Raw genomic sequence first — 13,547 nt, forward strand, 5'->3', positions numbered from 1 at the left:
ATGGATGTGAATGAATTGACATATTTTGCTGAGGGTGTGCTACAGGTAAATCATAGAATCACACAGCACAGAAGGAGACCATTCGGCCCTTCGTGTCTGTGCCGGCTCTTTGAAAGAGCAATTCAATTAATCCCACTCCCTCTCTCTTGTAATTTTTTTTGCTATTCAATACAATTTTTGCTATTACTTATACAATTCCCTTTTGAAAGTTACTGTTGTATCAGCTTCCAACACCCTTTCAGGCAGTGCATTCTGGATCATAACATCTTGTTGCGTGAAAAAAAATTCTCTCTCCCCTCTGTAGCAAGGAATGTGAGCCTTCCATGGAAATGGCTGATCTTTCCCACCTCCATGGTGCCCAGGTGCATTCTGGCTGAGTGGATAAAATGTTCAGACAAATGTACTTGATGTCAGCTGGGGCATTTTGAGAAATGGGTGTCAAGACATGAAATTACTTACCATCCGTTCACTGTGGCGATCCCTAGTCTGCAGTGATGTTTAGCTGCTCCTTAACCTTTGAAGTAACATTACTATCAATAGTATTACCAGTGTAAAAGATATACATTTAGTTGTATCGTATTGTTTTATAAATAATCATCACACGTCGAATTAAGTAAGAAAAGTGTTATCCCAAAAGCGCCAATGCAGGGTAAAAGTCCCCCAGGAAACATAAACAACACAATCAAAAAGATGATGAATAAATTACAGAAGAACATAAACAATATTACCCTGTAAGGATTAACTTGTGTCCAGTATTACTTAGTTTAATATTTTATATATCCTGTCTTTAGTAATGAGGTTTATTAAAAGATGCAGAGCTGAGCACCATAAAAGAAAATATTTCTTATCTGGAAAGACAACTTGTATTGCTTGAACTTTCAAATAATTCTGCAAAACGTGATGCAAGCTACTTTAATTCACCAAAAATCAGTAGGGTTTATTCCATGAGAACATGATTGTTTGCCTTTGTTCAAAAAAGGGTGTAAAGATAAACGCAGCAACTACAGTTTAACCTTGGTAGTGGGGAAACTATTAGAAACAATAATCGGACAAAATTAACAGTCACTTTGACAAGTGTGGATAAATTAAGGAAAGCCAGCACGGATTTATTGTGCCAAAAATTGCAGTCAGAGGCTTCCCACGGGCGGATGCCTCTGACCAAATTTTTTTTTAACAAAAGTACCTGATGCTCCTGGAGGAATAAACACTTCCGTTCCAAGGCCTCCATTCGCAGCCCAGTGCAGAGAACCACGAAATCCAGGGCCATATGTGCATCTTGGGATCACATGGGCCTGGCCCACTAATCACAATGTAGTACAGGTTTGACCTCCGAAATCCAGAAACCTTGGGACCGAGGCCGTTCCGGATTTTGGGTATTTCTGGATTTCTGCTGGGCCTTTAAAAAATAGTGGAGTGATTAGCGGTATTTTTGGTACAAAATTCCGAAAAAATATCGCTATCGCCATTTAAAAACTGGCTGGATTTCAGAACATTTTCCAGATTTCAGACGACCCCTCCATGGATCAGCGCTATATCCAGATTTCGGAACATTCTGGAGTTTGGAACTCCGGATTTGGGAGGTTGAACCTGTATTCTCTTTAATAGTAATGGGACCTCCCCCATGAGAATACCCCTAAAATCAAATAAAACACAAACTTAAATAAAAAAAGCAAGCCACTTTTTAAAAATTAATGGAAATTGCATTAAAGTAAACGGTTTAAAGAAAAAAATATTTTTTTGAAATTAAAAAAAATGTTTTAATAGTGTTAAAAATAAACTTTTACCAGGCATGAGAATTTGAAAGACATTCGCTGGGCAAGAGTTGGGCAAACAGCCCAAATCTCCGCCCATGAAGGCCCTTTTCCCGGGGATGCGCATGACATGTCAATTTTGACAGATTGCAAGTGCCAGGTTCAGGCGCATGCGCTTCCCTCCTGAGAGGCCACAATTTCAGGGCCATTAAAGGCAAATCATATTTAACCAACTTGATCGAGTTCTTTGATGAGGTAACAGAGAGGGTTGATGAGGGCAATGCGGTTGACGAGGTATACACGGATTTCCAAAAGGCGTTTGACAAAGTGCCACATAATAGGCTTGCCAGCAAAATTGAAGCCCATGGAATAAAAGGGACAGTGGCAGCATGGATCCGACATTGGCTAAGTGACAGGAAACAGAGAGTAGTGGTGAACGGTTGTTTTTCAGACTGCAGGAAGGTGTACAGTGGGGTTCCCCAGGGGTCGGTTCTAGGACCACTGGTTTTCTTGATATATATTAATGACTTGGATGTGGGTCTACATGGCACAATTTCTGGAAGTATAGTGAATAGTGAGGAGGAGAGTGATAGACTTCAAGATGACATAGACAGGCTGGTGGAATGGGCAGACACGTGGCAGATGAAATTTAATGCAGAAAAATGTGAAGTGATATATTTTGGTAGAAAGAATGAGGAAAGGAAATATAAACTAAAGGGTACAATCCTGAAGGGGTGCACGAACAGAGAGACCTAGGGGTTCATGTGCACAAATCGTTGAGGGTGGCAGGGCAGGTCGAGGAAGCAGTTAAAAAAGCTTACAGGATCCTGGGCTTCGTGAAGAGAGGTATAGAGTACAAAAGCGTGGAAATTATGATGAACCTATGTAATTCACTGGTTCGGCCTCAACTGGAATATTGTGTCGGATTCTGGGCACTGCACTTTAGGAAGGCTGTGAAGACCTTAGAGAGGGTGCAGAAAAGATTTACGAGAATGATTCCAGGAATGTGGGACTTCAGTTACGTGGATAGACTGGAGAAGCTGCGGTTGTTTTCCTCAGAGCAGATTAGAATGAGAGGCGGTTTGATAGAGGTGTTCAAAATCATGAATGGTCTCAATAGAGTAGACAGGGAGAAACTGTTCCCATTGGAGGAAGAGTTGAGAACCAGAGAACACAAATTTAAGATGTTTGGCAAAAGAACCAAAGGCAACATAAGAAAAAATGTTTTTACGCAGCGAGTGGTTAAGATCTGAAATGCACTGCCTGAAAGGGTGGTGTAGGCAGACTCAATCACAGTTTTCAAAAGGAATTTGGATAAGTACCTGAAATAAAGCAATTTGCAGGGCTACGGGAAACGGGCAGGGGAGCGGGACTAGCTGAAATGCTCTTGCAGAGAGCTGGCACGGGCTCGATGGGCCGAATGCCTCCTTCCATGCTGTAACCATTCTATGATTCTTCTATCCATGCTCACTATTTAATCTAATTCGACATTACTGCCCCACATTTTCTGATATTGAAAGCATTGAGACTGCACACCATTGGGGCATGGGTAGACCTGTAACTGTAATGCCGGGGTAGGGAGAATGGGGACCAGGTGGGGAATGGGTGGGAAGGGTGGGGCACAGCAGGGGAGAGTGGGGAATGAGGGGGGAGGATGGAGAACGGGTGAACAATGGGCAGAGGGAGGGGAACGGGTGGGAAGTGTGGGAATGGGTGGAGAGGGAGGAGAATGGGTGAACAATGGGTAGAGAGGGTGGGGAATGGGTGAAGAGGGTGCAGGGTGGGTGTGGGGTGGGGAGGGTGTGAGGTTGTGTGGGGGGGTGGCTGTGTGGAGAGCAGAGTGGGTGTGGGGTGGGCGGGGAGGTTGTGGAGTGGGCGGGGCTGGTTTCGAGAGGGTGTGGAGAGGGTGTAGGTGGGTGGGGAGGGTGTGGGGTGGGTGTAAGGTGGGAGGGGAGGTCGTGGGGAGGGTGTGGGGAGGGGTGGGGTGGGTGTGGGGGGTTCTGTCTGGAGTGTGTGGTGGGTGGGGAGGGTGTGGAGTGGGAGGGGAGATCGTAGGGTGAGCGGGGAGGGTGTGGGTGGGCGGGGAGGGGGTGGGGAGGATGTGGGGTGGGTGGGGAGAGTGTGGAGAGGGTCTGGGGTGGATGTAGGGAGGGTGGGGAAGGTGTGGGGTGGGTGGGGAGGGTTTGGGGAGGGTCTGGGCTGGATGTGGGGAGGATGAGGAAGGTGTGGGGTGGGTGGGGAGGGTGTGGGGTGGGAGGGAAGGTCGCGGGGAGAGCAGGGAAGGTGTGGAGTGGGTGGGGAGGGTGTGGGGAAGGTGTGGGGTGGGTGGGGAACGGGTAGGGAGTTTGAGGATGATGGCATGGGTGGGGCTGGCTATGCTGATTTCTTCTCCTTTGAACAATGGTTTATATTGACCTACCATGCAAGGAAGGCATCATTGGCTGCTACCTGGATAATGGTTACTGACATTCAGGAAGACATGCGAGAACCTGTAGGTGGGCTCCACATCCACAGGCTGAGGGGCTGCTACACCTGTTTTCTCTCGGTGTGTGCAGGACAAGCTGTGGATTTTCAGTCCCCATGCATTTGTTGCATTTGAAGTTACATAAAATAAAAAGATTATCACCATATGTTCAAGCACTTCTTATAGTAGGAAGCACAGGAAGTTGTGTAAATGGGAGCAGAAAGTTACACAGGGTCATGGAGAGATTAAGTTAGTGGGCAAAACTGTGGCAGATGGAATTGAATGTAGGGAAGTATGAGATCAGCCACTTTGGATCCAAGGAAGTCAAACCGGAGTATTTTCTTAATGGCAATACATCAGTAACTGTGGGGGAGGAAAGAGATTTCGGTGTCTGTCTACACAAATCACTAAACACTCTTGCACAGCTACAAAAAGTAATTAAAATGGTTAATGGAATTTTGGCCTTATTCTCAGGAGGACTGGAATACAAACAGGAGGAAGTGATGTTTCAGTTGTACAGACCCCAGGTGTAGCACTGCGTTCACTTTTGGGCACCGCACCTCAGGAAGGATATATTGGCCTTGGAGGGCAACAGCGCAGATTCACCAGGGCTTAATGGGTTAAATTATGAGTGCAGGTTAAAAAACATGGTTTATATTCCCCTGCGTTTAGAAGGTTGAGGGGTGATCAAATTTAGGTGTTTAAAATAATAAAGGAATCCGATAGAGTAGATTCAGAGAAATTATTTCCTCTTATGGGAGAATCCAGAAAAAAGGAGCACATTCCGATAATTCGAGCTAGGCCATGAAAGACCAAAATCAGGAAGCACTTTTTCACACAAAGGGCAGTAGAAATCTGGAACTTTTTCCTCCTAAAGGCTGTGGTTATTGGGTCAACTGAAATTTTCAAGACTGAGATTTTTGTTAGTTAGGTGTAACAAGGATTACGGAACCAAGGGCGGGAAATGGAGTTAAGATACAGATCAGCCATGATCTCATTGCATGGCGGAACAGGGCTTGAGGGCTGAATAGCCTACTCCTGTTCTGATGTTCCCTGCACCTGGACAAGGCAGGGCCAGTTTAACCCTACCATTGGTGCCAGCAGGCAGCCTCCTGATGCCCGATCTTCCGCTCCCGCCCGCCGGAAGCTGCCACTTTCCACCGGTTTCAAGCAGAGTTAAAATCACCCAGGCCTCACTCTGCCCTGGTCAGGGGGAAAGGGTTGGTGCTCACCCTCTCTGCCTCATGCCCCCAAATCCCACTCTAAATTATAATTCCCCCTGGAAAGCCAGTTGTTTTCCTTCTATTGATTTATTAGTGCATAATAGTTTACAAAATGATAACCATACCATTAGCTGTTTGAGCTTATTATAAATTTATAAAAGTGGAGTATTGTCCTTCTCTAAATCATCAAATATAATGGTTCAGAAGGTGGCCATTTGGCCCATCGTTTTCTCAAAGCGCTCTCCCCTGCTCTTTCCCCTTAATTTTCTATGCAGAATTAGTTTTGGAAAGGGACACTGGGTTTAGTCACCGTGTGACATGTATTTTCCATGACACCAGCCAATGATAACTCTTGTCAGCCTAAGGTTCTTCTGAAGGGAAGGAGAGACAAATTATTTGGTGAACCCTCCCCATCACCATCTCCTTGCACCAAAAAGGCATCTACAATATCACCAAAAAAAACCACAGGGACAGGAGGGGTGAGAGGTGGGGGTGTTGGAAAAGAGTCTTTGTACATTTTTAGTGTGCGAAAGGCATTTGGTCTCAAACCCAGAAAGATGCCTGCAGGGCATATTTTAAGACTCGTTAAAATGGCAGCCTAGTGAGCATTGTATACATCGTATCCAAATTTGGAATTACCCATTCATTATTTAATGTGCGTACAGTAAAATAGCGCGATGCTGTATTCTGCCTGTGGCACTGTCGGAATTTCCATCGGCATAAAGTGTTTGCCGTAACTGGCACCGTTTCAAAAATTAATTTTAATTATCATTGCAGTCGCAATACTAACAAAATACAGCGAGGTTCATTCCAGGGGGTTTGCCAGCTGGAATCAAGCTCGGCGAGCATGACTGATACCCCATGCAGCTATCTTAATTGCTTCTTTGGTATCAGATAAAAGTTTGTCAGGCTGCAAATAAGATAATTCCAGAACTGACAGTGTTGTAAGGCATAAAGAAGTATCTATTTTTAAAGCATTGTTTTCAACAAATAACTCATGTCCTTAATGGAGCAAGGGTTAGGCAACCACAGCATATATCTTTTATTCTGTGAAATATAGAAAGATTGGGGGATGGGTGGGGGCAGTGGCCCCGAGATTTGTCTAACGCTAGTTGTGGTCATCGTACCTCAGCGCTCGCTCAAGCACGATAACTCATGTGGTGCTTTGAGGTCCTCCCCACATTGGTGTCACTTTATGTGAAGCCTCAAGCAGGCTTAAAAAAAAATGCTTCACGTTGGGAGGCACCGTTGCGATTGCCGCTGATTAAAACCATGCCCATTGCCTTTTAAAGTGGTATTTCCAGCAATCCTGGGAAGTTTGTAAGTCTAAAGAGGAAATGTTAACAGTTTGTGTTTGGATTACATAACGATGGGCTAACTCAGTGGCTGATACAAAATATCAAGGCCCAAACCCTGAGCAGATTAAGGCCAAAGGACAAATTCCCTGTGGTTTTCCTGGCCCCCAACAATGCTTTGCATTAAATCAGCATTACTGATTATTGAGCAAAAATTAAAATATGCAAAAATACCCAGAAGATTTTTTAATAAAAGGACTGATTAGTCAAAACTCCATTATTGTTGTTTCTTGCTGGTAGAAGGTGAAATGGATGGACCTCGGTCTTTTTTTCATCTAGCAATTCCTATGTTCCGATGTTTGTTTGGTGCAAATTAATTTAGTGGTGAGAATAATTCTGTCATTTTAAGCCTGTTTGATTTGACTGTATTTGGGCTCTTTATCTATTTATGTAAAGGTTTTGACAGCGTCAGTGACACCCAGACATCACCCAGACATCACCTGCCATATGTCGCACTTTGTGTCAAGCTGAGTAGCAAACGTCAACAAATCAGAACTGAGCAATCTTAAACCACAAGAATAAATTGCATTTGTTTAGTATCTTTAACGTAGTGAAAAGTTCCTAGGTGCTTCACAGGAACATTATCAAACAAAATTTGACACCGAGCCACATAAGCTGATATTAGCATAGATGACAATAAAATTGGCCATAGAGGTAGGTTTTAAGCAGTGCCTTAAAGGAGGAGAGAGAGGTAGAGAGGTGGAGAGGTTTAGGGAGGGAATTCTAGAGCTGCGAGCATAGATAGCTGAAGACATGGCCATCAACAGTGGAGTAATGAAAATTGAGCATGCGCAAGAGGCCAGAATTGGATGAGCACAGAGATCGTGAAGGGTTGTTGGGCTGGAGTAGATTATAGAGATAGGGTGAGGTGAGGCCATGGTGGGATTTGAACACAAGGTTGAGAATTTTTATATCAAGGGGTGCTGGACCGTGAGTCAATGTAGGTCAGCGAACACAGGGGTGATGGGTGAGCGGGACTTGATGCGAGTTAGGACACGGGCAGCAGAGTGGGTGAGCCCAAATTTATGGAGGGTTCAAGATGGGAGGCCAGCGAAGGGTGCATTGCAATAGTCGAGTCTAGGGTAACAAAGGCATAGATGAGGGTTTCAGCAGTGAATGAGCTGAGGCAGGGGTGGAGACGGGCAATGTTACGGAGGTGGAAGTCTTGCTGATTGAGAGAATGTGGGGTCTCTTCCCCACAAACAAAGTATCGCAAATGAGAACAAAACCCAGTTATTTCCTGTTGTTTTTTCTGACTTTGCGTAAGCCTGAAGAACCTGTTGAAGATTATAAGAAGGGGAGCTGAGCAGACACCAAGTTTCAGGAACTCTCAATAGAACAATTAGCCTTTAATTGACCTTAGGACCTTCTTAGACCACTTCCTCACCAAGAATACCTGAGCAGCGGTCTTAAAGGGACAGGCCAGGTTTGCAACTAACATTACAGCTGTGCTCCAGACTTTAAGACGATGAGCTGAATTTTCCCGTTTCCCACTTGCACGGTGCGGGGGGGACCCGGAGGATGGCGGGAAACCCAGAAGTTCGGGTTTTCCAGCATGCTGTGGGGTTTTAACTACACAGCTTGTGTGCGATGTGAAGGGCGGGTTCCCCACCCGCAAGTCAGCCTGATTGACCGTGGATCAGCTAGGTGCTGGGCCCAGCATGGTGGCAGTTCGGGGGGGTTTCCAATTCCCCGGGGGAGATTCGATTCCCGACCCCAGGGAGGGGCAGGCTGATGGTGGGGAAGCTTGCGTGGAGCTGGGAGGGAGCACTCCTGCCACTCCCAGCCCATAAGGATTGTTCCCCGAGGCTGAGGCCATCTCGTTACAGCCACCAGGAATCCCGAGCCCTGGGATCCCCGGTCGATCTGTGAGCAACAACATGGTGAGTCAGCTCGTTTTGCATATTTTACACCTTCCTGTCATAGTTACATTCCTAGGGGTAGAGGTTGACTTTGTCTGATAGTGTAAAACGGGTCAGCAGCCCATTTTACATCCGTCCCCATTGAAGTCAATGGAAATAAAGAAAGGGGGAGATGTAAACCGGGCTGCTGATTCGCCATCACCTAATTTACACAATCGCACAGAGTCAAGATCTACCCCACCCTGCCGAGGTGAATATTGAGACTAAATGGGGCAAGCTTAGAAAAGGTCCTAGCTTGGACCTGTCTACATTTATGGACTGAATGGAATATTGCATTTATCAATGACTGCACATGCATGCTCTTGGTGTGATCCTGCAATATTCATGCAGTGAACTCAGAAAGGTCAAACTCTTCACAGTAGAATTAAAAGACATGTGATTATACTGTTGTTCAGTGCCAGGATTTTTACACTCTTGTGAAATGGTTTCCAGCTCATTGCCTATGTTCCCTTTGAACCTTTTCAGCTTTATGTTTAGCTTTGAACCGTTTAATAAAGCTCCTCAATAAACACAGGAGATATGAAACATTAAAGCAAACAATAGCAGTTTGGAGGTTAATCTCTTTATCCCTTCATTCCAACTTGACGCCATTGGGACCCAATTTTCAAAGGCTGGTGCACACCACTGGCAAATCATGGCACCATTCCCACTAGCTCCAGGGATTTGAAAAGTATCTTGCGTGAAATGCCTGCCTTAGCTTGCCAATTATGGGAGAGCAGTGTAAATAAACCCCCTCCTTGTAATCTGTGTCTGGTAACTAAACCGTGGGGAAGAGACAGTTGGGCTTTGTACAGGCTCCTTCTACTGGGGGGACCAGATGGTGCAGGAGCTGAATATGTTGTCCTTTCACCTGTGAAACCTGGGAACTCAGGCAGCTCACAATGCTGGGATGGAAAACTGCCAACTGCTGCCATAAGGACCCAGTATAAAACAAGCTTACAGCGTCTTGACCCATCCCTGGTGGATGTGAGTTCACAGCATAAAACTATCACCAATTTAGCACAAATTGGCGATCTCATTCAGAGAGGTCACAAGTTGGGCTGATGTGGGAATGAAAAGAATGTGCGCTGGGGCAGTGCGGACCGCTCTGCTAAGGTCTCTGTTAAAGTATTGTTTAAAGGAGGGCTACATCTGACCTGTGACTGATTGCATGATGCTGACTTAGGTTCCATTATTTGAAGGGGTTGCTCCTCAAATTCTGGTTGCACTTCAGTCCCAAACTCCTGATCTTTGGGCACCCTGTGCAGAGGGGAGCGGACAGGTCAGAAGGCCTCCTCATAGGACTGCTCCTGGGCATGGCCAAGGTGGCCATTAACCGGTCCAGGATGCGGGCGGTCGAGGGGGTCGTTCAGCCCAACTGCCTGACTCTCTTCTGCGGTTACATCCGAGCCAGGATGTCCCTGGAGATGGAGCACGCGGTGTTCACCGGTACGCCCGCGGCCTTCTGCGAGAGATGGGCGCCAGAGGGACTGGAGTGCATCATCATCCCCGGCAACCAAATTTTGATTTGATTTTATGTTTAAAGTTTAATTTGTTTAATTTGCCGGTTTTCGTGACCCTTTTTGCCAGGGGGCACTTGTATAATTTCTCTTTTTAGTGCCCCAAACCACCCCCCCCCCCCCCCCCCCCAAAAAAAGGGACACTGGAAAAAAATGTATTTTGGAATGTGGCCCCCCCTTGTAGGGGGCATTTGTTAAAGTGCACAACTAAAATAGTTGATACTGACTTTGGGAACTTAAATTGGAAAGTTGCTCCATTCTCAGCACTGATAGCGCTCAGCTGGAAGAGTAAAATTCACTAAAATGTTTTTTAAAAGCCGATATTTTTTCAGCTTCTCTATCATTTTTATTATTGTCTAAGTTCCCCTATACCACACTAATCTATATATTATATGTGAAAGTCCCTGATACTCCTTACATCACACTTCAAAGTGTCACGCTTGCTTACAGATGCAAAACAATATTTTTTTTTATAAAAGAGAAAGAAAACCAATAATTTCATGCTGGGTTCTCCTGACCCGGAGTCAAAATTTAAAAGCTGTTACAATTATCCTCTAATTGACCACAGATATTTTAGCAGCTACAATTGTCTGCATTTGTCTATTTAGACCACACCCCTACAGGAAGTACTTCAGCAGTGGCCTTAAAGAGACAAGTCAGAATTAAACACAACTCCATATTTGCAACTAAACATCACAACTGTATTCCGACTGCTAGTCTGCTGTGTGCAATGCCACGAGAGAGCTAGGATATAATCAAAAAGACTGAATGTTGATGGTTTATGGGGTCTGCCATATTTAACAAAGAAAGCTGGGTAATATGGTACGGTATTACAGTGGATCTTCATTGGCTGTAAAATGCTTTGAGATGTCTGGTGGTTGTGAAATGCAAGTCTTTCTTTCTTTCTGCGGTTGGACTAGCCACACAGACATCATGAGTTTAAATCCCACCTGCGACATGTTTTGAAATAAATTTAAATGAATTGGATCATTTGTGGACTGGCACCAGGAAGTATGATAAAAACTGGTTCACTAAAGTCCTTGAGGGAACTTGACATCCAATATCAATATCAATATCATAAGCAGTCCCTCAACTGGGATGAGTTCACAGGTGTTTCAATGAAGGACCTAATATTCCAGGTCCTGAACTGCATATTGAAGAGTGGAAGATGCCTGTGCGTGGATTTTTTTAACGTGTGGTGGCCGTTGCACACCAGCCACCACACGGGCTCGACAGAGCTAGGTCTTGGTCCAGTGGCGAGGATTAACCAAGACGACTGGAAACCAGCTCTGCTGCACAGACCTAGTATGCATACATATTGCAGTGTGGGCTGGCCTGTGCTACTCCTGGGCCCTCGCCTCTTCTGGGCCCCGAATTCACGCCTCTCATGGGCCCTGATCACATCCCTCTATGAACTCTTGTCGCTCCTCTGCCCTGACCTCGCCACTCCTGTTGTACTTGCCCGTGCTCCAATCAGCGACCTGGATTTGGGTGATGTCAAATCCGATCGCCCTCTTCAACCCCCCCCAGTCAGGCCTACATGTGATTCCATTCCTGCATTATATGGTTAACTCTCAATGCCCTTGGGCCCAATTGGGCAATAAACATGACCTTGTCAGTGTCGCCCACAACCCAAAAACAAGTTTTAAAATCACAAATCTGCTCTAGAACTAGCACAAAATGGTAAACATTAGAACATAAAGGACAAGTGTTCTTTGCAACCAAATGCTCCATTCTCCACAAATAGTGCTGTCATTTGCTGGCAAGCTGTGCACACTATTGATAACGAGCTTCAACATTGTTGCGCCTGTTTAACAGGCCTGGAATTTAGCAGATTGATGGTCCACACCAGATTTGTGCAGTCCTTCCGGAGGCCGCTAAATGCATCAGGACCTTTTTCAAGGTGGCTTTGGCCCCTGCCTGAAATGAACACGGGCCTCACTGAAATGAGGGTCCCGCCCCCATTGTCAGAAAATGCGTTAAGACCAGTTGGAGATTGCGCTCTGAATTGTATTTCAGGCTCTGCAGCGGCCTCACCAGGGGTCTTCAAAGAGACTGAAGGAGGCCGCTGGTCCTGTCACCACATTACACATTAATACAGCAGGCCACTCACTGATGGCCCACACTCGCTCCCCACCCATTTGCCTCGTTCCTCCCACCACTTGCCTGTGGGCTGGATCAGCATCCAAGTCAACCGAAATTTCAAGGGCCCCGATTGGCAGCCTATCTATTCCAGTGAGGTGCGAGGACAAATTTAGGATTGTCCTTGGGTCTCTCCAGGTGCGTGAAGTTAGCACGACCATCGTTTGCGCCCTTTATTCAGTATCGTCAAATTCAGGCCCCAGTGAGTCCCTAGTGCTCGTCTTGGTCATTTTTCCTTTGGTTAGTAAAACAGTTACATAACTGCTGGCAAATGTGGGGAATACTTTGTAAAGTTTCGAGAACATGCTCAGGGTTAGTTTCCATTAATAGTAATGGTTAGAGTGCGCAATATTATAATTAGATGAATGATATTAAAATACAAAGGACTGTTGGCATTGTGCAATATGCTAATTTGCTGATTAATTCCAAAGTTTATTGAAGAGAGCTGCAGTTATATAATGAGCTAAGTGTATGAATAATTTATGATCCCGGAAAGCCTCTATTGTAAATACATATGTTAATTAGATAGACAGAGTGCATATATTTTTTCAGGGTAGTTGTTCGTTGTTATTGAATGTTGAGTATTAGTGGCCATTAGCTGTTGCTGATACTTTGGATATTACTAAGTATTACAGCCAGTGTTATTGTATTATTACATTGCAGCTATCAGGCAGTAAGAAGGAACCTGCATTTATATAGTGCCTTTCCCAACCCCTGGGTGTCCTGAAGTGCTTCTCAATCAATGAGGTATTTGAAATGTAGTCACTATTGTTAAAATGGCAAACTTGGCAACCAATTTATGCACAGCAAGATCCCATGATCAACAAAAGATCTTTAATCAGTTTTGCCCATGTTGGTTCAGAGACAAATGTTGGCTAGAACACCGGAAGAACTCCTTGCTCTTCTTTGAATGAACAGGAAGACGTGACCTCAGTTTAATGTCTCCTCTGAATGAAGATAGCTTCAAACAATGCAGTGTCAGCCCAGCTGATGTGCGACATGAGGAGAAACGTTTTTAAACAGCAAGTGACTCGAAGCTGGAATGCACTACCTGAAAGGGTGCAGGAGGCAGATTCAATGCAGCTTTCAAAAGGGAGTTGGAAAAATATCTGCAGGAAAACAAATTGCAGGGCTATGGGGACAGGGCAGGGGAGTGGGACTAGCTGAAGTGCTCTTGCAGAGAGCCGGCAT

This window comes from Pristiophorus japonicus, chromosome 6 (assembly GCF_044704955.1).
Source record: "Pristiophorus japonicus isolate sPriJap1 chromosome 6, sPriJap1.hap1, whole genome shotgun sequence".
In the NCBI taxonomy this organism is placed as follows: Eukaryota; Metazoa; Chordata; class Chondrichthyes; family Pristiophoridae; genus Pristiophorus; species Pristiophorus japonicus.